At 37.0% G+C, this 25,474-nt stretch overlaps 13 non-coding genes across 13 annotated transcripts; all 13 read left to right on the forward strand.

The window, feature by feature from the left end:
* The first annotated feature begins 1,297 nt into the window (after nucleotides 1-1,297).
* On the forward strand, nucleotides 1,298-1,370 carry TRNAE-CUC (transfer RNA glutamic acid (anticodon CUC)). The gene has a single exon. It is a non-coding gene; the product is annotated as a tRNA-Glu (tRNA).
* A 1,549-nt stretch (nucleotides 1,371-2,919) lies between these two features.
* TRNAE-CUC (transfer RNA glutamic acid (anticodon CUC)) lies at nucleotides 2,920-2,992 on the forward strand. Its single transcript has one exon. It is a non-coding gene; the product is annotated as a tRNA-Glu (tRNA).
* Nucleotides 2,993-4,541: 1,549 nt separating this feature from the next.
* TRNAE-CUC (transfer RNA glutamic acid (anticodon CUC)) lies at nucleotides 4,542-4,614 on the forward strand. The gene has a single exon. It is a non-coding gene; the product is annotated as a tRNA-Glu (tRNA).
* A 1,549-nt stretch (nucleotides 4,615-6,163) lies between these two features.
* Nucleotides 6,164-6,236, forward strand: TRNAE-CUC (transfer RNA glutamic acid (anticodon CUC)). The gene has a single exon. It is a non-coding gene; the product is annotated as a tRNA-Glu (tRNA).
* A 1,549-nt stretch (nucleotides 6,237-7,785) lies between these two features.
* On the forward strand, nucleotides 7,786-7,858 carry TRNAE-CUC (transfer RNA glutamic acid (anticodon CUC)). Its single transcript has one exon. It is a non-coding gene; the product is annotated as a tRNA-Glu (tRNA).
* Nucleotides 7,859-9,407: 1,549 nt separating this feature from the next.
* On the forward strand, nucleotides 9,408-9,480 carry TRNAE-CUC (transfer RNA glutamic acid (anticodon CUC)). Its single transcript has one exon. It is a non-coding gene; the product is annotated as a tRNA-Glu (tRNA).
* A 1,549-nt stretch (nucleotides 9,481-11,029) lies between these two features.
* TRNAE-CUC (transfer RNA glutamic acid (anticodon CUC)) lies at nucleotides 11,030-11,102 on the forward strand. The gene has a single exon. It is a non-coding gene; the product is annotated as a tRNA-Glu (tRNA).
* A 1,549-nt stretch (nucleotides 11,103-12,651) lies between these two features.
* Nucleotides 12,652-12,724, forward strand: TRNAE-CUC (transfer RNA glutamic acid (anticodon CUC)). The gene has a single exon. It is a non-coding gene; the product is annotated as a tRNA-Glu (tRNA).
* Nucleotides 12,725-14,273: 1,549 nt separating this feature from the next.
* On the forward strand, nucleotides 14,274-14,346 carry TRNAE-CUC (transfer RNA glutamic acid (anticodon CUC)). Its single transcript has one exon. It is a non-coding gene; the product is annotated as a tRNA-Glu (tRNA).
* Nucleotides 14,347-15,895: 1,549 nt separating this feature from the next.
* On the forward strand, nucleotides 15,896-15,968 carry TRNAE-CUC (transfer RNA glutamic acid (anticodon CUC)). Its single transcript has one exon. It is a non-coding gene; the product is annotated as a tRNA-Glu (tRNA).
* A 1,550-nt stretch (nucleotides 15,969-17,518) lies between these two features.
* On the forward strand, nucleotides 17,519-17,591 carry TRNAE-CUC (transfer RNA glutamic acid (anticodon CUC)). The gene has a single exon. It is a non-coding gene; the product is annotated as a tRNA-Glu (tRNA).
* Nucleotides 17,592-19,141: 1,550 nt separating this feature from the next.
* Nucleotides 19,142-19,214, forward strand: TRNAE-CUC (transfer RNA glutamic acid (anticodon CUC)). The gene has a single exon. It is a non-coding gene; the product is annotated as a tRNA-Glu (tRNA).
* Nucleotides 19,215-20,763: 1,549 nt separating this feature from the next.
* On the forward strand, nucleotides 20,764-20,836 carry TRNAE-CUC (transfer RNA glutamic acid (anticodon CUC)). The gene has a single exon. It is a non-coding gene; the product is annotated as a tRNA-Glu (tRNA).
* Nucleotides 20,837-25,474: the final 4,638 nt, after the last annotated feature.

The raw sequence follows: 25,474 nt of genomic DNA on the forward strand, positions 1-25,474 counted from the left end.
GACAACAAGAAGCAGTATCTTTGGTTGTGGTTATTCGTCAACATTGGTACGACAAATTGGTACACCAACAATTATAGTTTGGATAACTGGATACAATTTCAAAAAATACGCATAGATTGCAGAATAATGGACATTGGTACGATGAGCATTGCACCATGTTTCTTTATTTGTAACAAAGGGCTAGAGTGGTACATTAACTATTTCATTTACTAAATGAATTCCATTGTAATCAAGTTGCCCCGGATCCTTGCTTTTTACCTGAGACGCCCGGGTACAAGTAGATCTATCATATATCATGAGTTAATGTGGCATCGATAAAAGCCCTTGACATTATTCAATGTTAAAAATGAAAGTGTGTTAGAATCATCCTCAGTTTTTTTGTGGATGCTTGCAAACTTAATCCCATTATTCAATTAATGGGAGAGGTTTCAAATGAAATTTGACAAAACATTAGGTTGTTCGGGACAAGAAGAAACAATATATTTAGTCGTGGTTATTTGTCAACATGGTTACGACAAATTAGTACACCGACAATTATAGTTTGGATAACTTCATAGAGTTTCCCGAAATACGCATAGATTGTAGAATAATGGTGAACTCTCGATCAACATTGCGTCATAGTTCTTTATTTGAAGCAAAGCACTAGAATATTGTATTAACTAATTCATGTACTGAATCAATTCTATTGTAGTCTAGTTGGTTCGGATCCTTGTCTTTTACACGAGACTCCGGGGTACAACAATAGGCATTGGGAAAACTAGATACATCATAGATCACTATGTAATGTCGCATCGATAAAACCCCTTGAAATGATTAAATGTTAAAAACGAGAGCGTGTGAGAGTAATCCTCAGTTTCTTGTTGATGCTTGCGCAATATGTAAATATTATTTATTACTAATCTATGATTGCAATATATCTATACACAAGATAGGAGCCATTGTAATGTAGTTGGTTAGGGACAACATTATGTTGTTCGGGACAACAAGACGCAGTATATTTGGTTTTGGTTAGTCGTCAACATTGGTACGACAAGTTAGTACACCAACAATTATAGTTTGGATATCACAATACAATTTCAAGCAATACGCATAGATCGCAGACTATTGGTCAACTGTCGATGAGCATTGCACCATGTTTCTATATTTGGAGTGAACCACTGGAATATTACATTAACTAAATCATTTACTAAATGAATTCCATTGTAGTCTAGCTGGTTCGGATCCTTGTTTGCGCAATATATAAATATTATTTATTACGAATCAATGACCGTTACGATAAAAAGCGCACAACATGTGATCCATTGTAGTCTAGTTGGTTAGGATACTCGGCTCTCACCCGAGAGACCCGGGTTCAACTCCCGGCAATGGAAACGACAATATCATATATTAAATTTCGGACGCATATCATGTGTTAACTGTTTGACAACTCAAAAACTCAAGACCTAAAGTAGATGTTACGATAATGTGCAATTAAACAAAATAATCAATATTATGTTTGAAGGATTTGATGACGAACATTAGTTTGATTTTTCTCTCCCAACATCAATTTCTAAACTTAATCCCATTATTCGATTCATGGTAGAGGTTTCAAATGAAATTGGACAAAACATTATGTCGTTCGGGACAACAAGAAGCAGTATCTTTGGTTGTGGTTATTCGTCAACATTGGTACGACAAATTGGTACACCAACAATTATAGTTTGGATAACTGGATACAATTTCAAAAAATACGCATAGATTGCAGAATAATGGACATTGGTACGATGAGCATTGCACCATGTTTCTTTATTTGTAACAAAGGGCTAGAGTGGTACATTAACTATTTCATTTACTAAATGAATTCCATTGTAATCAAGTTGCCCCGGATCCTTGCTTTTTACCTGAGACGCCCGGGTACAAGTAGATCTATCATATATCATGAGTTAATGTGGCATCGATAAAAGCCCTTGACATTATTCAATGTTAAAAATGAAAGTGTGTTAGAATCATCCTCAGTTTTTTTGTGGATGCTTGCAAACTTAATCCCATTATTCAATTAATGGGAGAGGTTTCAAATGAAATTTGACAAAACATTAGGTTGTTCGGGACAAGAAGAAACAATATATTTAGTCGTGGTTATTTGTCAACATGGTTACGACAAATTAGTACACCGACAATTATAGTTTGGATAACTTCATAGAGTTTCCCGAAATACGCATAGATTGTAGAATAATGGTGAACTCTCGATCAACATTGCGTCATAGTTCTTTATTTGAAGCAAAGCACTAGAATATTGTATTAACTAATTCATGTACTGAATCAATTCTATTGTAGTCTAGTTGGTTCGGATCCTTGTCTTTTACACGAGACTCCGGGGTACAACAATAGGCATTGGGAAAACTAGATACATCATAGATCACTATGTAATGTCGCATCGATAAAACCCCTTGAAATGATTAAATGTTAAAAACGAGAGCGTGTGAGAGTAATCCTCAGTTTCTTGTTGATGCTTGCGCAATATGTAAATATTATTTATTACTAATCTATGATTGCAATATATCTATACACAAGATAGGAGCCATTGTAATGTAGTTGGTTAGGGACAACATTATGTTGTTCGGGACAACAAGACGCAGTATATTTGGTTTTGGTTAGTCGTCAACATTGGTACGACAAGTTAGTACACCAACAATTATAGTTTGGATATCACAATACAATTTCAAGCAATACGCATAGATCGCAGACTATTGGTCAACTGTCGATGAGCATTGCACCATGTTTCTATATTTGAAGTGAACCACTGGAATATTACATTAACTAAATCATTTACTAAATGAATTCCATTGTAGTCTAGCTGGTTCGGATCCTTGTTTGCGCAATATATAAATATTATTTATTACGAATCAATGACCGTTACGATAAAAAGCGCACAACATGTGATCCATTGTAGTCTAGTTGGTTAGGATACTCGGCTCTCACCCGAGAGACCCGGGTTCAACTCCCGGCAATGGAAACGACAATATCATATATTAAATTTCGGACGCATATCATGTGTTAACTGTTTGACAACTCAAAAACTCAAGACCTAAAGTAGATGTTACGATAATGTGCAATTAAACAAAATAATCAATATTATGTTTGAAGGATTTGATGACGAACATTAGTTTGATTTTTCTCTCCCAACATCAATTTCTAAACTTAATCCCATTATTCGATTCATGGTAGAGGTTTCAAATGAAATTGGACAAAACATTATGTCGTTCGGGACAACAAGAAGCAGTATCTTTGGTTGTGGTTATTCGTCAACATTGGTACGACAAATTGGTACACCAACAATTATAGTTTGGATAACTGGATACAATTTCAAAAAATACGCATAGATTGCAGAATAATGGACATTGGTACGATGAGCATTGCACCATGTTTCTTTATTTGTAACAAAGGGCTAGAGTGGTACATTAACTATTTCATTTACTAAATGAATTCCATTGTTATCAAGTTGCCCCGGATCCTTGCTTTTTACCTGAGACGCCCGGGTACAAGTAGATCTATCATATATCATGAGTTAATGTGGCATCGATAAAAGCCCTTGACATTATTCAATGTTAAAAATGAAAGTGTGTTAGAATCATCCTCAGTTTTTTTGTGGATGCTTGCAAACTTAATCCCATTATTCAATTAATGGGAGAGGTTTCAAATGAAATTTGACAAAACATTAGGTTGTTCGGGACAAGAAGAAACAATATATTTAGTCGTGGTTATTTGTCAACATGGTTACGACAAATTAGTACACCGACAATTATAGTTTGGATAACTTCATAGAGTTTCCCGAAATACGCATAGATTGTAGAATAATGGTGAACTCTCGATCAACATTGCGTCATAGTTCTTTATTTGAAGCAAAGCACTAGAATATTGTATTAACTAATTCATGTACTGAATCAATTCTATTGTAGTCTAGTTGGTTCGGATCCTTGTCTTTTACACGAGACTCCGGGGTACAACAATAGGCATTGGGAAAACTAGATACATCATAGATCACTATGTAATGTCGCATCGATAAAACCCCTTGAAATGATTAAATGTTAAAAACGAGAGCGTGTGAGAGTAATCCTCAGTTTCTTGTTGATGCTTGCGCAATATGTAAATATTATTTATTACTAATCTATGATTGCAATATATCTATACACAAGATAGGAGCCATTGTAATGTAGTTGGTTAGGGACAACATTATGTTGTTCGGGACAACAAGACGCAGTATATTTGGTTTTGGTTAGTCGTCAACATTGGTACGACAAGTTAGTACACCAACAATTATAGTTTGGATATCACAATACAATTTCAAGCAATACGCATAGATCGCAGACTATTGGTCAACTGTCGATGAGCATTGCACCATGTTTCTATATTTGGAGTGAACCACTGGAATATTACATTAACTAAATCATTTACTAAATGAATTCCATTGTAGTCTAGCTGGTTCGGATCCTTGTTTGCGCAATATATAAATATTATTTATTACGAATCAATGACCGTTACGATAAAAAGCGCACAACATGTGATCCATTGTAGTCTAGTTGGTTAGGATACTCGGCTCTCACCCGAGAGACCCGGGTTCAACTCCCGGCAATGGAAACGACAATATCATATATTAAATTTCGGACGCATATCATGTGTTAACTGTTTGACAACTCAAAAACTCAAGACCTAAAGTAGATGTTACGATAATGTGCAATTAAACAAAATAATCAATATTATGTTTGAAGGATTTGATGACGAACATTAGTTTGATTTTTCTCTCCCAACATCAATTTCTAAACTTAATCCCATTATTCGATTCATGGTAGAGGTTTCAAATGAAATTGGACAAAACATTATGTCGTTCGGGACAACAAGAAGCAGTATCTTTGGTTGTGGTTATTCGTCAACATTGGTACGACAAATTGGTACACCAACAATTATAGTTTGGATAACTGGATACAATTTCAAAAAATACGCATAGATTGCAGAATAATGGACATTGGTACGATGAGCATTGCACCATGTTTCTTTATTTGTAACAAAGGGCTAGAGTGGTACATTAACTATTTCATTTACTAAATGAATTCCATTGTAATCAAGTTGCCCCGGATCCTTGCTTTTTACCTGAGACGCCCGGGTACAAGTAGATCTATCATATATCATGAGTTAATGTGGCATCGATAAAAGCCCTTGACATTATTCAATGTTAAAAATGAAAGTGTGTTAGAATCATCCTCAGTTTTTTTGTGGATGCTTGCAAACTTAATCCCATTATTCAATTAATGGGAGAGGTTTCAAATGAAATTTGACAAAACATTAGGTTGTTCGGGACAAGAAGAAACAATATATTTAGTCGTGGTTATTTGTCAACATGGTTACGACAAATTAGTACACCGACAATTATAGTTTGGATAACTTCATAGAGTTTCCCGAAATACGCATAGATTGTAGAATAATGGTGAACTCTCGATCAACATTGCGTCATAGTTCTTTATTTGAAGCAAAGCACTAGAATATTGTATTAACTAATTCATGTACTGAATCAATTCTATTGTAGTCTAGTTGGTTCGGATCCTTGTCTTTTACACGAGACTCCGGGGTACAACAATAGGCATTGGGAAAACTAGATACATCATAGATCACTATGTAATGTCGCATCGATAAAACCCCTTGAAATGATTAAATGTTAAAAACGAGAGCGTGTGAGAGTAATCCTCAGTTTCTTGTTGATGCTTGCGCAATATGTAAATATTATTTATTACTAATCTATGATTGCAATATATCTATACACAAGATAGGAGCCATTGTAATGTAGTTGGTTAGGGACAACATTATGTTGTTCGGGACAACAAGACGCAGTATATTTGGTTTTGGTTAGTCGTCAACATTGGTACGACAAGTTAGTACACCAACAATTATAGTTTGGATATCACAATACAATTTCAAGCAATACGCATAGATCGCAGACTATTGGTCAACTGTCGATGAGCATTGCACCATGTTTCTATATTTGGAGTGAACCACTGGAATATTACATTAACTAAATCATTTACTAAATGAATTCCATTGTAGTCTAGCTGGTTCGGATCCTTGTTTGCGCAATATATAAATATTATTTATTACGAATCAATGACCGTTACGATAAAAAGCGCACAACATGTGATCCATTGTAGTCTAGTTGGTTAGGATACTCGGCTCTCACCCGAGAGACCCGGGTTCAACTCCCGGCAATGGAAACGACAATATCATATATTAAATTTCGGACGCATATCATGTGTTAACTGTTTGACAACTCAAAAACTCAAGACCTAAAGTAGATGTTACGATAATGTGCAATTAAACAAAATAATCAATATTATGTTTGAAGGATTTGATGACGAACATTAGTTTGATTTTTCTCTCCCAACATCAATTTCTAAACTTAATCCCATTATTCGATTCATGGTAGAGGTTTCAAATGAAATTGGACAAAACATTATGTCGTTCGGGACAACAAGAAGCAGTATCTTTGGTTGTGGTTATTCGTCAACATTGGTACGACAAATTGGTACACCAACAATTATAGTTTGGATAACTGGATACAATTTCAAAAAATACGCATAGATTGCAGAATAATGGACATTGGTACGATGAGCATTGCACCATGTTTCTTTATTTGTAACAAAGGGCTAGAGTGGTACATTAACTATTTCATTTACTAAATGAATTCCATTGTAATCAAGTTGCCCCGGATCCTTGCTTTTTACCTGAGACGCCCGGGTACAAGTAGATCTATCATATATCATGAGTTAATGTGGCATCGATAAAAGCCCTTGACATTATTCAATGTTAAAAATGAAAGTGTGTTAGAATCATCCTCAGTTTTTTTGTGGATGCTTGCAAACTTAATCCCATTATTCAATTAATGGGAGAGGTTTCAAATGAAATTTGACAAAACATTAGGTTGTTCGGGACAAGAAGAAACAATATATTTAGTCGTGGTTATTTGTCAACATGGTTACGACAAATTAGTACACCGACAATTATAGTTTGGATAACTTCATAGAGTTTCCCGAAATACGCATAGATTGTAGAATAATGGTGAACTCTCGATCAACATTGCGTCATAGTTCTTTATTTGAAGCAAAGCACTAGAATATTGTATTAACTAATTCATGTACTGAATCAATTCTATTGTAGTCTAGTTGGTTCGGATCCTTGTCTTTTACACGAGACTCCGGGGTACAACAATAGGCATTGGGAAAACTAGATACATCATAGATCACTATGTAATGTCGCATCGATAAAACCCCTTGAAATGATTAAATGTTAAAAACGAGAGCGTGTGAGAGTAATCCTCAGTTTCTTGTTGATGCTTGCGCAATATGTAAATATTATTTATTACTAATCTATGATTGCAATATATCTATACACAAGATAGGAGCCATTGTAATGTAGTTGGTTAGGGACAACATTATGTTGTTCGGGACAACAAGACGCAGTATATTTGGTTTTGGTTAGTCGTCAACATTGGTACGACAAGTTAGTACACCAACAATTATAGTTTGGATATCACAATACAATTTCAAGCAATACGCATAGATCGCAGACTATTGGTCAACTGTCGATGAGCATTGCACCATGTTTCTATATTTGAAGTGAACCACTGGAATATTACATTAACTAAATCATTTACTAAATGAATTCCATTGTAGTCTAGCTGGTTCGGATCCTTGTTTGCGCAATATATAAATATTATTTATTACGAATCAATGACCGTTACGATAAAAAGCGCACAACATGTGATCCATTGTAGTCTAGTTGGTTAGGATACTCGGCTCTCACCCGAGAGACCCGGGTTCAACTCCCGGCAATGGAAACGACAATATCATATATTAAATTTCGGACGCATATCATGTGTTAACTGTTTGACAACTCAAAAACTCAAGACCTAAAGTAGATGTTACGATAATGTGCAATTAAACAAAATAATCAATATTATGTTTGAAGGATTTGATGACGAACATTAGTTTGATTTTTCTCTCCCAACATCAATTTCTAAACTTAATCCCATTATTCGATTCATGGTAGAGGTTTCAAATGAAATTGGACAAAACATTATGTCGTTCGGGACAACAAGAAGCAGTATCTTTGGTTGTGGTTATTCGTCAACATTGGTACGACAAATTGGTACACCAACAATTATAGTTTGGATAACTGGATACAATTTCAAAAAATACGCATAGATTGCAGAATAATGGACATTGGTACGATGAGCATTGCACCATGTTTCTTTATTTGTAACAAAGGGCTAGAGTGGTACATTAACTATTTCATTTACTAAATGAATTCCATTGTTATCAAGTTGCCCCGGATCCTTGCTTTTTACCTGAGACGCCCGGGTACAAGTAGATCTATCATATATCATGAGTTAATGTGGCATCGATAAAAGCCCTTGACATTATTCAATGTTAAAAATGAAAGTGTGTTAGAATCATCCTCAGTTTTTTTGTGGATGCTTGCAAACTTAATCCCATTATTCAATTAATGGGAGAGGTTTCAAATGAAATTTGACAAAACATTAGGTTGTTCGGGACAAGAAGAAACAATATATTTAGTCGTGGTTATTTGTCAACATGGTTACGACAAATTAGTACACCGACAATTATAGTTTGGATAACTTCATAGAGTTTCCCGAAATACGCATAGATTGTAGAATAATGGTGAACTCTCGATCAACATTGCGTCATAGTTCTTTATTTGAAGCAAAGCACTAGAATATTGTATTAACTAATTCATGTACTGAATCAATTCTATTGTAGTCTAGTTGGTTCGGATCCTTGTCTTTTACACGAGACTCCGGGGTACAACAATAGGCATTGGGAAAACTAGATACATCATAGATCACTATGTAATGTCGCATCGATAAAACCCCTTGAAATGATTAAATGTTAAAAACGAGAGCGTGTGAGAGTAATCCTCAGTTTCTTGTTGATGCTTGCGCAATATGTAAATATTATTTATTACTAATCTATGATTGCAATATATCTATACACAAGATAGGAGCCATTGTAATGTAGTTGGTTAGGGACAACATTATGTTGTTCGGGACAACAAGACGCAGTATATTTGGTTTTGGTTAGTCGTCAACATTGGTACGACAAGTTAGTACACCAACAATTATAGTTTGGATATCACAATACAATTTCAAGCAATACGCATAGATCGCAGACTATTGGTCAACTGTCGATGAGCATTGCACCATGTTTCTATATTTGAAGTGAACCACTGGAATATTACATTAACTAAATCATTTACTAAATGAATTCCATTGTAGTCTAGTTGGTTCGGATCCTTGTTTGCGCAATATATAAATATTATTTATTACGAATCAATGACCGTTACGATAAAAAGCGCACAACATGTGATCCATTGTAGTCTAGTTGGTTAGGATACTCGGCTCTCACCCGAGAGACCCGGGTTCAACTCCCGGCAATGGAAACGACAATATCATATATTAAATTTCGGACGCATATCATGTGTTAACTGTTTGACAACTCAAAAACTCAAGACCTAAAGTAGATGTTACGATAATGTGCAATTAAACAAAATAATCAATATTATGTTTGAAGGATTTGATGACGAACATTAGTTTGATTTTTCTCTCCCAACATCAATTTCTAAACTTAATCCCATTATTCGATTCATGGTAGAGGTTTCAAATGAAATTGGACAAAACATTATGTCGTTCGGGACAACAAGAAGCAGTATCTTTGGTTGTGGTTATTCGTCAACATTGGTACGACAAATTGGTACACCAACAATTATAGTTTGGATAACTGGATACAATTTCAAAAAATACGCATAGATTGCAGAATAATGGACATTGGTACGATGAGCATTGCACCATGTTTCTTTATTTGTAACAAAGGGCTAGAGTGGTACATTAACTATTTCATTTACTAAATGAATTCCATTGTAATCAAGTTGCCCCGGATCCTTGCTTTTTACCTGAGACGCCCGGGTACAAGTAGATCTATCATATATCATGAGTTAATGTGGCATCGATAAAAGCCCTTGACATTATTCAATGTTAAAAATGAAAGTGTGTTAGAATCATCCTCAGTTTTTTTGTGGATGCTTGCAAACTTAATCCCATTATTCAATTAATGGGAGAGGTTTCAAATGAAATTTGACAAAACATTAGGTTGTTCGGGACAAGAAGAAACAATATATTTAGTCGTGGTTATTTGTCAACATGGTTACGACAAATTAGTACACCGACAATTATAGTTTGGATAACTTCATAGAGTTTCCCGAAATACGCATAGATTGTAGAATAATGGTGAACTCTCGATCAACATTGCGTCATAGTTCTTTATTTGAAGCAAAGCACTAGAATATTGTATTAACTAATTCATGTACTGAATCAATTCTATTGTAGTCTAGTTGGTTCGGATCCTTGTCTTTTACACGAGACTCCGGGGTACAACAATAGGCATTGGGAAAACTAGATACATCATAGATCACTATGTAATGTCGCATCGATAAAACCCCTTGAAATGATTAAATGTTAAAAACGAGAGCGTGTGAGAGTAATCCTCAGTTTCTTGTTGATGCTTGCGCAATATGTAAATATTATTTATTACTAATCTATGATTGCAATATATCTATACACAAGATAGGAGCCATTGTAATCTAGTTGGTTAGGGACAACATTATGTTGTTCGGGACAACAAGACGCAGTATATTTGGTTTTGGTTAGTCGTCAACATTGGTACGACAAGTTAGTACACCAACAATTATAGTTTGGATATCACAATACAATTTCAAGCAATACGCATAGATCGCAGACTATTGGTCAACTGTCGATGAGCATTGCACCATGTTTCTATATTTGAAGTGAACCACTGGAATATTACATTAACTAAATCATTTACTAAATGAATTCCATTGTAGTCTAGCCGGTTCGGATCCTTGTTTGCGCAATATATAAATATTATTTATTACGAATCAATGATCGTTACCATAAAAAGCGCACAACATGTGATCCATTGTAGTCTAGTTGGTTAGGATACTCGGCTCTCACCCGAGAGACCCGGGTTCAACTCCCGGCAATGGAAACGACAATATCATATATTAAATTTCGGACGCATATCATGTGTTAACTGTTTGACAACTCAAAAACTCAAGACCTAAAGTAGATGTTACGATAATGTGCAATTAAACAAAATAATCAATATTATGTTTGAAGGATTTGATGACGAACATTAGTTTGATTTTTCTCTCCCAACATCAATTTCTAAACTTAATCCCATTATTCGATTCATGGTAGAGGTTTCAAATGAAATTGGACAAAACATTATGTCGTTCGGGACAACAAGAAGCAGTATCTTTGGTTGTGGTTATTCGTCAACATTGGTACGACAAATTGGTACACCAACAATTATAGTTTGGATAACTGGATACAATTTCAAAAAATACGCATAGATTGCAGAATAATGGACATTGGTACGATGAGCATTGCACCATGTTTCTTTATTTGTAACAAAGGGCTAGAGTGGTACATTAACTATTTCATTTACTAAATGAATTCCATTGTTATCAAGTTGCCCCGGATCCTTGCTTTTTACCTGAGACGCCCGGGTACAAGTAGATCTATCATATATCATGAGTTAATGTGGCATCGATAAAAGCCCTTGACATTATTCAATGTTAAAAATGAAAGTGTGTTAGAATCATCCTCAGTTTTTTTGTGGATGCTTGCAAACTTAATCCCATTATTCAATTAATGGGAGAGGTTTCAAATGAAATTTGACAAAACATTAGGTTGTTCGGGACAAGAAGAAACAATATATTTAGTCGTGGTTATTTGTCAACATGGTTACGACAAATTAGTACACCGACAATTATAGTTTGGATAACTTCATAGAGTTTCCCGAAATACGCATAGATTGTAGAATAATGGTGAACTCTCGATCAACATTGCGTCATAGTTCTTTATTTGAAGCAAAGCACTAGAATATTGTATTAACTAATTCATGTACTGAATCAATTCTATTGTAGTCTAGTTGGTTCGGATCCTTGTCTTTTACACGAGACTCCGGGGTACAACAATAGGCATTGGGAAAACTAGATACATCATAGATCACTATGTAATGTCGCATCGATAAAACCCCTTGAAATGATTAAATGTTAAAAACGAGAGCGTGTGAGAGTAATCCTCAGTTTCTTGTTGATGCTTGCGCAATATGTAAATATTATTTATTACTAATCTATGATTGCAATATATCTATACACAAGATAGGAGCCATTGTAATCTAGTTGGTTAGGGACAACATTATGTTGTTCGGGACAACAAGACGCAGTATATTTGGTTTTGGTTAGTCGTCAACATTGGTACGACAAGTTAGTACACCAACAATTATAGTTTGGATATCACAATACAATTTCAAGCAATACGCATAGATCGCAGACTATTGGTCAACTGTCGATGAGCATTGCACCATGTTTCTATATTTGAAGTGAACCACTGGAATATTACATTAACTAAATCATTTACTAAATGAATTCCATTGTAGTCTAGCCGGTTCGGATCCTTGTTTGCGCAATATATAAATATTATTTATTACGAATCAATGATCGTTACCATAAAAAGCGCACAACATGTGATCCATTGTAGTCTAGTTGGTTAGGATACTCGGCTCTCACCCGAGAGACCCGGGTTCAACTCCCGGCAATGGAAACGACAATATCATATATTAAATTTCGGACGCATATCATGTGTTAACTGTTTGACAACTCAAAAACTCAAGACCTAAAGTAGATGTTACGATAATGTGCAATTAAACAAAATAATCAATATTATGTTTGAAGGATTTGATGACGAACATTAGTTTGATTTTTCTCTCCCAACATCAATTTCTAAACTTAATCCCATTATTCGATTCATGGTAGAGGTTTCAAATGAAATTGGACAAAACATTATGTCGTTCGGGACAACAAGAAGCAGTATCTTTGGTTGTGGTTATTCGTCAACATTGGTACGACAAATTGGTACACCAACAATTATAGTTTGGATAACTGGATACAATTTCAAAAAATACGCATAGATTGCAGAATAATGGACATTGGTACAATGAGCATTGCACCATGTTTCTTTATTTGTAACAAAGGGCTAGAGTGGTACATTAACTATTTCATTTACTAAATGAATTCCATTGTTATCAAGTTGCCCCGGATCCTTGCTTTTTACCTGAGACGCCCGGGTACAAGTAGATCTATCATATATCATGAGTTAATGTGGCATCGATAAAAGCCCTTGACATTATTCAATGTTAAAAATGAAAGTGTGTTAGAATCATCCTCAGTTTTTTTGTGGATGCTTGCAAACTTAATCCCATTATTCAATTAATGGGAGAGGTTTCAAATGAAATTTGACAAAACATTAGGTTGTTCGGGACAAGAAGAAACAATATATTTAGTCGTGGTTATTTGTCAACATGGTTACGACAAATTAGTACACCGACAATTATAGTTTGGATAACTTCATAGAGTTTCCCGAAATACGCATAGATTGTAGAATAATGGTGAACTCTCGATCAACATTGCGTCATAGTTCTTTATTTGAAGCAAAGCACTAGAATATTGTATTAACTAATTCATGTACTGAATCAATTCTATTGTAGTCTAGTTGGTTCGGATCCTTGTCTTTTACACGAGACTCCGGGGTACAACAATAGGCATTGGGAAAACTAGATACATCATAGATCACTATGTAATGTCGCATCGATAAAACCCCTTGAAATGATTAAATGTTAAAAACGAGAGCGTGTGAGAGTAATCCTCAGTTTCTTGTTGATGCTTGCGCAATATGTAAATATTATTTATTACTAATCTATGATTGCAATATATCTATACACAAGATAGGAGCCATTGTAATCTAGTTGGTTAGGGACAACATTATGTTGTTCGGGACAACAAGACGCAGTATATTTGGTTTTGGTTAGTCGTCAACATTGGTACGACAAGTTAGTACACCAACAATTATAGTTTGGATATCACAATACAATTTCAAGCAATACGCATAGATCGCAGACTATTGGTCAACTGTCGATGAGCATTGCACCATGTTTCTATATTTGAAGTGAACCACTGGAATATTACATTAACTAAATCATTTACTAAATGAATTCCATTGTAGTCTAGCCGGTTCGGATCCTTGTTTGCGCAATATATAAATATTATTTATTACGAATCAATGATCGTTACCATAAAAAGCGCACAACATGTGATCCATTGTAGTCTAGTTGGTTAGGATACTCGGCTCTCACCCGAGAGACCCGGGTTCAACTCCCGGCAATGGAAACGACAATATCATATATTAAATTTCGGACGCATATCATGTGTTAACTGTTTGACAACTCAAAAACTCAAGACCTAAAGTAGATGTTACGATAATGTGCAATTAAACAAAATAATCAATATTATGTTTGAAGGATTTGATGACGAACATTAGTTTGATTTTTCTCTCCCAACATCAATTTCTAAACTTAATCCCATTATTCGATTCATGGTAGAGGTTTCAAATGAAATTGGACAAAACATTATGTCGTTCGGGACAACAAGAAGCAGTATCTTTGGTTGTGGTTATTCGTCAACATTGGTACGACAAATTGGTACACCAACAATTATAGTTTGGATAACTGGATACAATTTCAAAAAATACGCATAGATTGCAGAATAATGGACATTGGTACAATGAGCATTGCACCATGTTTCTTTATTTGTAACAAAGGGCTAGAGTGGTACATTAACTATTTCATTTACTAAATGAATTCCATTGTTATCAAGTTGCCCCGGATCCTTGCTTTTTACCTGAGACGCCCGGGTACAAGTAGATCTATCATATATCATGAGTTAATGTGGCATCGATAAAAGCCCTTGACATTATTCAATGTTAAAAATGAAAGTGTGTTAGAATCATCCTCAGTTTTTTTGTGGATGCTTGCAAACTTAATCCCATTATTCAATTAATGGGAGAGGTTTCAAATGAAATTTGACAAAACATTAGGTTGTTCGGGACAAGAAGAAACAATATATTTAGTCGTGGTTATTTGTCAACATGGTTACGACAAATTAGTACACCGACAATTATAGTTTGGATAACTTCATAGAGTTTCCCGAAATACGCATAGATTGTAGAATAATGGTGAACTCTCGATCAACATTGCGTCATAGTTCTTTATTTGAAGCAAAGCACTAGAATATTGTATTAACTAATTCATGTACTGAATCAATTCTATTGTAGTCTAGTTGGTTCGGATCCTTGTCTTTTACACGAGACTCCGGGGTACAACAATAGGCATTGGGAAAACTAGATACATCATAGATCACTATGTAATGTCGCATCGATAAAACCCCTTGAAATGATTAAATGTTAAAAACGAGAGCGTGTGAGAGTAATCCTCAGTTTCTTGTTGATGCTTGCGCAATATGTAAATATTATTTATTACTAATCTATGATTGCAATATATCTATACACAAGATAGGAGCCATTGTAATCTAGTTGGTTAGGGACAACATTATGTTGTTCGGGACAACAAGACGCAGTATATTTGGTTTTGGTTAGTCGTCAACATTGGTACGACAAGTTAGTACACCAACAATTATAGTTTGGATATCACAATACAATTTCAAGCAATACGCATAGATCGCAGACTATTGGTCAACTGTCGATGAGCATTGCACCATGTTTCTATATTTGAAGTGAACCACTGGAATATTACATTAACTAAATCATTTACTAAATGAATTCCATTGTAGTCTAGTTGGTTCGGATCCTTGTTTGCGCAATATATAAATATTATTTATTACGAATCAATGACCGTTACGATAAAAAACGCACAACATGTGATCCATTGTAGTCTAGTTGGTTAGGATACTCGGCTCTCACCCGAGAGACCCGGGTTCAACTCCCGGCAATGGAAACGACAATATCATATATTAAATTTCGGACGCATATCATGTGTTAACTGTTTGACAACTCAAAAACTCAAGACCTAAAGTAGATGTTACGATAATGTGCAATTAAACAAAATAATCAATATTATGTTTGAAGGATTTGATGACGAACATTAGTTTGATTTTTCTCTCCCAACATCAATTTCTAAACTTAATCCCATTATTCGATTCATGGTAGAGGTTTCAAATGAAATTGGACAAAACATTATGTCGTTCGGGACAACAAGAAGCAGTATCTTTGGTTGTGGTTATTCGTCAACATTGGTACGACAAATTGGTACACCAACAATTATAGTTTGGATAACTGGATACAATTTCAAAAAATACGCATAGATTGCAGAATAATGGACATTGGTACGATGAGCATTGCACCATGTTTCTTTATTTGTAACAAAGGGCTAGAGTGGTACATTAACTATTTCATTTACTAAATGAATTCCATTGTAATCAAGTTGCCCCGGATCCTTGCTTTTTACCTGAGACGCCCGGGTACAAGTAGATCTATCATATATCATGAGTTAATGTGGCATCGATAAAAGCCCTTGACATTATTCAATGTTAAAAATGAAAGTGTGTTAGAATCATCCTCAGTTTTTTTGTGGATGCTTGCAAACTTAATCCCATTATTCAATTAATGGGAGAGGTTTCAAATGAAATTTGACAGAACATTAGGTTGTTCGGGACAAGAAGAAACAATATATTTAGTCGTGGTTATTTTGTCAACATGGTTACGACAAATTAGTACACCGACAATTATAGTTTGGATAACTTCATAGAGTTTCCCGAAATACGCATAGATTGTAGAATAATGGTGAACTCTCGATCAACATTGCGTCATAGTTCTTTATTTGAAGCAAAGCACTAGAATATTGTATTAACTAATTCATGTACTGAATCAATTCTATTGTAGTCTAGTTGGTTCGGATCCTTGTCTTTTACACGAGACTCCGGGGTACAACAATAGGCATTGGGAAAACTAGATACATCATAGATCACTATGTAATGTCGCATCGATAAAACCCCTTGAAATGATTAAATGTTAAAAACGAGAGCGTGTGAGAGTAATCCTCAGTTTCTTGTTGATGCTTGCGCAATATGTAAATATTATTTATTACTAATCTATGATTGCAATATATCTATACACAAGATAGGAGCCATTGTAATCTAGTTGGTTAGGGACAACATTATGTTGTTCGGGACAACAAGACGCAGTATATTTGGTTTTGGTTAGTCGTCAACATTGGTACGACAAGTTAGTACACCAACAATTATAGTTTGGATATCACAATACAATTTCAAGCAATACGCATAGATCGCAGACTATTGGTCAACTGTCGATGAGCATTGCACCATGTTTCTATATTTGAAGTGAACCACTGGAATATTACATTAACTAAATCATTTACTAAATGAATTCCATTGTAGTCTAGCCGGTTCGGATCCTTGTTTGCGCAATATATAAATATTATTTATTACGAATCAATGATCGTTACGATAAAAAGCGCACAACATGTGATCCATTGTAGTCTAGTTGGTTAGGATACTCGGCTCTCACCCGAGAGACCCGGGTTCAACTCCCGGCAATGGAAACGACAATATCATATATTAAATTTCGGACGCATATCATGTGTTAACTGTTTGACAACTCAAAAACTCAAGACCTAAAGTAGATGTTACGATAATGTGCAATTAAACAAAATAATCAATATTATGTTTGAAGGATTTGATGACGAACATTAGTTTGATTTTTCTCTCCCAACATCAATTTCTAAACTTAATCCCATTATTCGATTCATGGTAGAGGTTTCAAATGAAATTGGACAAAACATTATGTCGTTCGGGACAACAAGAAGCAGTATCTTTGGTTGTGGTTATTCGTCAACATTGGTACGACAAATTGGTACACCAACAATTATAGTTTGGATAACTGGATACAATTTCAAAAAATACGCATAGATTGCAGAATAATGGACATTGGTACGATGAGCATTGCACCATGTTTCTTTATTTGTAACAAAGGGCTAGAGTGGTACATTAACTATTTCATTTACTAAATGAATTCCATTGTAATCAAGTTGCCCCGGATCCTTGCTTTTTACCTGAGACGCCCGGGTACAAGTAGATCTATCATATATCATGAGTTAATGTGGCATCGATAAAAGCCCTTGACATTATTCAATGTTAAAAATGAAAGTGTGTTAGAATCATCCTCAGTTTTTTTGTGGATGCTTGCAAACTTAATCCCATTATTCAATTAATGGGAGAGGTTTCAAATGAAATTTGACAGAACATTAGGTTGTTCGGGACAAGAAGAAACAATATATTTAGTCGTGGTTATTTTGTCAACATGGTTACGACAAATTAGTACACCGACAATTATAGTTTGGATAACTTCATAGAGTTTCCCGAAATACGCATACATTGTAGAATAATGGTGAACTCTCGATCAACATTGCGTCATAGTTCTTTATTTGAAGCAAAGCACTAGAATATTGTATTAACTAATTCATGTACTGAATCAATTCTATTGTAGTCTAGTTGGTTCGGATCCTTGTCTTTTACACGAGACTCCGGGGTACAACAATAGGCATTGGGAAAACTAGATACATCATAGATCACTATGTAATGTCGCATCGATAAAACCCCTTGAAATGATTAAATGTTAAAAACGAGAGCGTGTGAGAGTAATCCTCAGTTTCTTGTTGATGCTTGCGCAATATGTAAATATTATTTATTACTAATCTATGATTGCAATATATCTATACACAAGATAGGAGCCATTGTAATCTAGTTGGTTAGGGACAACATTATGTTGTTCGGGACAACAAGACGCAGTATATTTGGTTTTGGTTAGTCGTCAACATTGGTACGACAAGTTAGTACACCAACAATTATAGTTTGGATATCACAATACAATTTCAAGCAATACGCATAGATCGCAGACTATTGGTCAACTGTCGATGAGCATTGCACCATGTTTCTATATTTGAAGTGAACCACTGGAATATTACATTAACTAAATCATTTACTAAATGAATTCCATTGTAGTCTAGCCGGTTCGGATCCTTGTTTGCGCAATATATAAATATTATTTATTACGAATCAATGATCGTTACCATAAAAAGCGCACAACATGTGATCCATTGTAGTCTAATTGGTTAGGATACTCGGCTCTCACCCGAGAGACCCGGGTTCAACTCCCGGCAATGGAAACGACAATATCATATATTAAATTTCGGACGCATATCATGTGTTAACTGTTTGACAACTCAAAAACTCAAGACCTAAAGTAGATGTTACGATAATGTGCAATTAAACAAAATAATCAAAATTATGTTTGAAGGATTTGATGACGAACATTAGTTTGATTTTTCTCTCCCAACATCAATTTCTAAACTTAATCCCATTATTCGATTCATGGTAGAGGTTTCAAATGAAATTGGACAAAACATTATGTCGTTCGGGACAACAAGAAGCAGTATCTTTGGTTGTGGTTATTCGTCAACATTGGTACGACAAATTGGTACACCAACAATTATAGTTTGGATAACTGGATACAATTTCAAAAAATACGCATAGATTGCAGAATAATGGACATTGGTACGATGAGCATTGCACCATGTTTCTTTATTTGTAACAAAGGGCTAGAGTGGTACATTAACTATTTCATTTACTAAATGAATTCCATTGTAATCAAGTTGCCCCGGATCCTTGCTTTTTACCTGAGACGCCCGGGTACAAGTAGATCTATCATATATCATGAGTTAATGTGGCATCGATAAAAGCCCTTGACATTATTCAATGTTAAAAATGAAAGTGTGTTAGAATCATCCTCAGTTTTTTTGTGGATGCTTGCAAACTTAATCCCATTATTCAATTAATAGGAGAGGTTTCAAATGAAATTTGACAAAACATTAGGTTGTTCGGGACAAGAAGAAACAATATATTTAGTCGTGGTTATTTGTCAACATGGTTACGACAAATTAGTACACCGACAATTATAGTTTGGATAACTTCATAGAGTTTCCCGAAATACGCATACATTGTAGAATAATGGTGAACTCTCGATCAACATTGCGTCATAGTTCTTTATTTGAAGCAAAGCACTAGAATATTGTATTAACTAATTCATGTACTGAATCAATTCTATTGTAGTCTAGTTGGTTCGGATCCTTGTCTTTTACACGAGACTCCGGGGTACAACAATAGGCATTGGGAAAACTAGATACATCATAGATCACTATGTAATGTCGCATCGATAAAACCCCTTGAAATGATTAAATGTTAAAAACGAGAGCGTGTGAGAGTAATCCTCAGTTTCTTGTTGATGCTTGCGCAATATGTAAATATTATTTATTACTAATCTATGATTGCAATATATCTATACACAAGATAGGAGCCATTGTAATCTAGTTGGTTAGGGACAACATTATGTTGTTCGGGACAACAAGACGCAGTATATTTGGTTTTGGTTAGTCGTCAACATTGGTACGACAAGTTAGTACACCAACAATTATAGTTTGGATATCACAATACAATTTCAAGCAATACGCATAGATCGCAGACTATTGGTCAACTGTCGATGAGCATTGCACCATGTTTCTATATTTGAAGTGAACCACTGGATTATTACATTAACTAAATCATTTACTAAATGAATTCCATTGTAGTCTAGCCGGTTCGGATCCTTGTTTGCGCAATATATAAATATTATTTATTACGAATCAATGATCGTTACGATAAAAAGCGCACAACATGTGATCCATTGTAGTCTAGTTGGTTAGGATACTCGGCTCTCACCCGAGAGACCCGGGTTCAACTCCCGGCAATGGAAACGACAATATCATATATTAAATTTCGGACGCATATCATGTGTTAACTGTTTGACAACTCAAAAACTCAAGACCTAAAGTAGATGTTACGATAATGTGCAATTAAACAAAATAATCAATATTATGTTTGAAGGATTTGATGACGAACATTAGTTTGATTTTTCTCTCCCAACATCAATTTCTAAACTTAATCCCATTATTCGATTCATGGTAGAGGTTTCAAATGAAATTGGACAAAACATTATGTCGTTCGGGACAACAAGAAGCAGTATCTTTGGTTGTGGTTATTCGTCAACATTGGTACGACAAATTGGTACACCAACAATTATAGTTTGGATAACTGGATACAATTTCAAAAAATACGCATAGATTGCAGAATAATGGACATTGGTACGATGAGCATTGCACCATGTTTCTTTATTTGTAACAAAGGGCTAGAGTGGTACATTAACTATTTCATTTACTAAATGAATTCCATTGTAATCAAGTTGCCCCGGATCCTTGCTTTTTACCTGAGACGCCCGGGTACAAGTAGATCTATCATATATCATGAGTTAATGTGGCATCGATAAAAGCCCTTGACATTATTCAATGTTAAAAATGAAAGTGTGTTAGAATCATCCTCAGTTTTTTTGTGGATGCTTGCAAACTTAATCCCATTATTCAATTAATAGGAGAGGTTTCAAATGAAATTTGACAAAACATTAGGTTGTTCGGGACAAGAAGAAACAATATATTTAGTCGTGGTTATTTGTCAACATGGTTACGACAAATTAGTACACCGACAATTATAGTTTGGATAACTTCATAGAGTTTCCCGAAATACGCATACATTGTAGAATAATGGTGAACTCTCGATCAACATTGCGTCATAGTTCTTTATTTGAAGCAAAGCACTAGAATATTGTATTAACTAATTCATGTACTGAATCAATTCTATTGTAGTCTAGTTGGTTCGGATCCTTGTCTTTTACACGAGACTCCGGGGTACAACAATAGGCATTGGGAAAACTAGATACATCATAGATCACTATGTAATGTCATTAGGTAGATAGGCCCGGTGGACGTGGAGGACGAGGTGGATTTGCACGCAATGGTGGCGGCCAATAAGAGCAGGAAAGAAGGCATATAGGTGGTGCCGACAACAGTTATGGACAGTCCACAAGCATGGGGGGGTCAAAGGGGCGCCAGAACCGGCAAGCAAAGGCCGAAACGGAATGCTAGTATGGTTGCTGGAATGGCCATAGAGAGAGTGAGTGCTGGAAGAAGTGCGCCGATTTGGACAAATCCGGATCCGGCAGAGCCGAACATGGAAATTGACAGCGTCCACAATATGCCGAAGTGTCGGAAGGAGCCAAAACTAAAAAGGGCCCAACCTTTTTCATGAAGCACAAGGCAAGTTTGATGAAGAAGAGCACCTTGAAACTGAATGAGGTGTGGTATGTCGACTCTAGAGCGTCAAATCATATGACGAGCCACACAGTGGTTCTCCTACCTGGAGAAATAGAACAATCGGGAGTCGTCGAAATCAGAGACGACACCTTGCATCCGATCGAACATGTCTGACAAAAGCGGAGACTTATGAACTTACTGCATGTTTTGACAATAACGAAAAACTTGTTGTCGGTCGGGCAGATCGTTGATCAAGGGATGTAAATCCGGTTCACCCACCTAGGGTGCTTTATCGAAGAGGAAGGCCAAATCATCGCGCAAGGGTGCCGGGAAGGGAGGATGTTCATCCTCGACCCAAATGGCGCAGGCACTGCACTGTTTGCCAAAAGACAAAGAGTCGAGTCGGACGTTGACTTATGGCATAAGCGGATCGGCCATGTCAACTATCAAAGGCTTCAAGAGCTGCAAACGATCAAGCAATTTTCGGATTGCTGAAATTTAGTGGTCAGAAGGCTTCCCCAACGAGTGAAATCGGAGCCGGAATAAGCTCGACTTAATACATTGGGAAATATGGGGACGGACAAATAATGTGAGCCTAGGCGGGAGTCAATACTTCGTCTCTTTCATCGACGACTATATAGCCGGCACACTTGGATCTACTTGATCGAAAAGAAGAGTGAAGACTTCGACTGTTTCTAGAACCTAAAAAGTCTGGTAGAAAAGGAAATAGAAAGAAAGATCAAGTGCCTGCGGTCAGACGATGCAAAAGAATACTTTTCCGCCAGTTCAATTGTTATCTACAACAAATGGGAATTCGGCGAGAATTCAGCTGTAGACATAAACGCCGGAGCAGAATGACGTAGATAAACGAAAAAATCGGTCGATTGTCGAAGCAACACGGGCAATGCTTGAGGAGAAGACCATGCCCAAGTTTTACTGGGCCGAAGCGGTTTGAACAACGGTCTACATCTAGAATCGGATCGATATGGGAGAATCCGACACCAACTGGAGCGAAGACCGACCTCAAGAGTTGAGGTCGGATGCAGCCAAGAGGGCCCTAAAATCGGCAAATGAGAAGCTCCGCCGATCGACTCGCCACAAGAAGTAGTTGATCTAGTATGGTTATAACGAGGACATGGTGCACCATTATGCGTACATGACGAAGGTGGCGGAAGTACGCGAGTCAGAGAGCTAAGCGGAGGCATCACAGGATGCTAAATGGCGTTTGCCCATGGAGGAAGAAATGCGGGCACTTGATTCCAACGAGACATGGGACTTAGTTGACCCTCCTCGAAACTGCAAACCGATTGGATGTAAGTGGGTGTATAAGGTGAAATACAATGCCGACGGTTCAGTCAACCAGTACAAGGCCCAACTGGTGGCCAAGGGATATGCACAGACCCACAGAATTGACTACGATGAGACCTTCGCACCGGCAGCGAAGATGACGATGTCATCGGTTCATGTGGTGCTGGCAATCGCAACGGCAAGGGGGTGGCATCTCCACTAGATGGACATGAACATGTTTCTTCAAGGTGATCTTAAAGAACAAGTCGGCAGTATGTAGACTTAAGAAGTCGCTTTACAGCCATAAGCAAGCCCCCTGTGCTTGGAACTCGAAGATCACGCATTGATTGCGTAAGATGGGGTTTGCAGCCTCCAAGTCTGACTCTTCATTGTTCATTTCAGAAAAGTCTGAAAGGTCCGGTATGCATTCTACTGTACGTCGACGACTTGGTCGTCACCGGACCCGACTTTGCTGAAATCGGCCAAGTAAAGTCCCAGCTGTCAGACGCATTCGAGATGAAGGACTTGGGGGACCTTCACTACTTTCTCGGGATCGAAGTGATCCACACCCCCGATGACATATTATTGTCTCAACGACATTATGTATTGAATATGCTGTAGAAGTTCGGTATGACGGATTGTCGATGCGTCTCTACTCCCTTCAACAAAAACCGGAAGCTACGTCCCGAGTTAGGAGCAGCCTACAATGATCAATGGTTCCGACAAATTGTTGGAAGCCTTATATATTTAACTATCACCCGACTTGACCTTCGCTATTTGGTCGGAGTGATGAGTCAGTTGATGCAGCGACCTACAACCGAGCAATATATTAGCGGCACAGAGGATCGGGGAATATTGTATCGACACAGTATAGCCGAATAGTTAGTCGGCTACATGGATGCCGACTGGGCCGGAAGCACCGAAGCTAAATATTGAGGAGCCACCGTCGCGACTTGTGAAGCTATATGGCTTCGGCGGTTGTTGCAGGACTTACGGATCAAAGTTCCCACTTCAATCCCGATCTACTGCGACAACATTAGCAACATACAGCTAGCCAAGAACCCCGTGTTCCATGCTCGCACAAAGCACATAGAAGTTCATGATCACTTTGTGCGCGAGCGGGTCTTGAGCGGTGAATTTTAACTCCGATATGTTCGAACCGATCGGCAGGTTGCCGACATCTTCACCAAAGCGCTCGGATCGGACAAGTTGCAACACTTCTTGGAGATGCTTGGGCTATAACATCTCAATGTGCCGCACAGGTAGAGAAAAATGGAGAGAGCAACGAGAGAAAGTTGAAACTGAACAAGATGCCGAATCGATTGAAGAAGTCGACACATCCGATAGAGTTGGAACAAGCAGCAAAGGCGGTAGAGTCAAGAAGGACAGAGCCGACCAAAGGAAAGAGGCTGGGACCAGAAAATGTTCGGATGTGGTCAAGGGCTTGCAGACGGATGACAAATTGGAGACAGTTGCGTCAGTCGAGTGGTTCGATTCGGAGGAGCCGAATCAAGTGAAAGCCAAGCGGACAGGAAGGCAGCCGAAGCCGACACCGAAACGAAGGATTCGACGGGTCGAGAAGCACCAATACCGCGACAACGATGGAGCTGAGATGGGCTTGATGAGTAGACAAGCCGACTGTAGGGGTCGAGATGCGGGGGTTGGATGGGTCAAGATGCATGGAGCTGGATGGGTCAAGAAGCGTTGGACTGGAGGGGTTGTGGAACGCAAGACCGAACCGGATGAGGGGTGCGAGCAAGGCGAAAAGACGCTAGGAGAAGCCGAGGCAAGGAACTGGCAGATCAGATGGAATCTCAGTTTGAGCTTGAGGGGGAGTGTTGAGAAGCAAGCTCAACATGGGCCGATGGGCCGAATCGGCTGAACAAGCCGAGAGCTAGATTGGGCGAAGACTGAATCGGCTAGGCCTAGATCGGATCGGTGAGTCGGATCCATGAGAGCCA

Source organism: Azolla caroliniana, unplaced genomic scaffold (assembly GCF_043228905.1).
Source record: "Azolla caroliniana isolate FFs.n. ecotype wild unplaced genomic scaffold, voAzoCaro1.0.p SCAF_191, whole genome shotgun sequence".
In the NCBI taxonomy this organism is placed as follows: domain Eukaryota; kingdom Viridiplantae; phylum Streptophyta; class Polypodiopsida; order Salviniales; family Salviniaceae; genus Azolla; species Azolla caroliniana.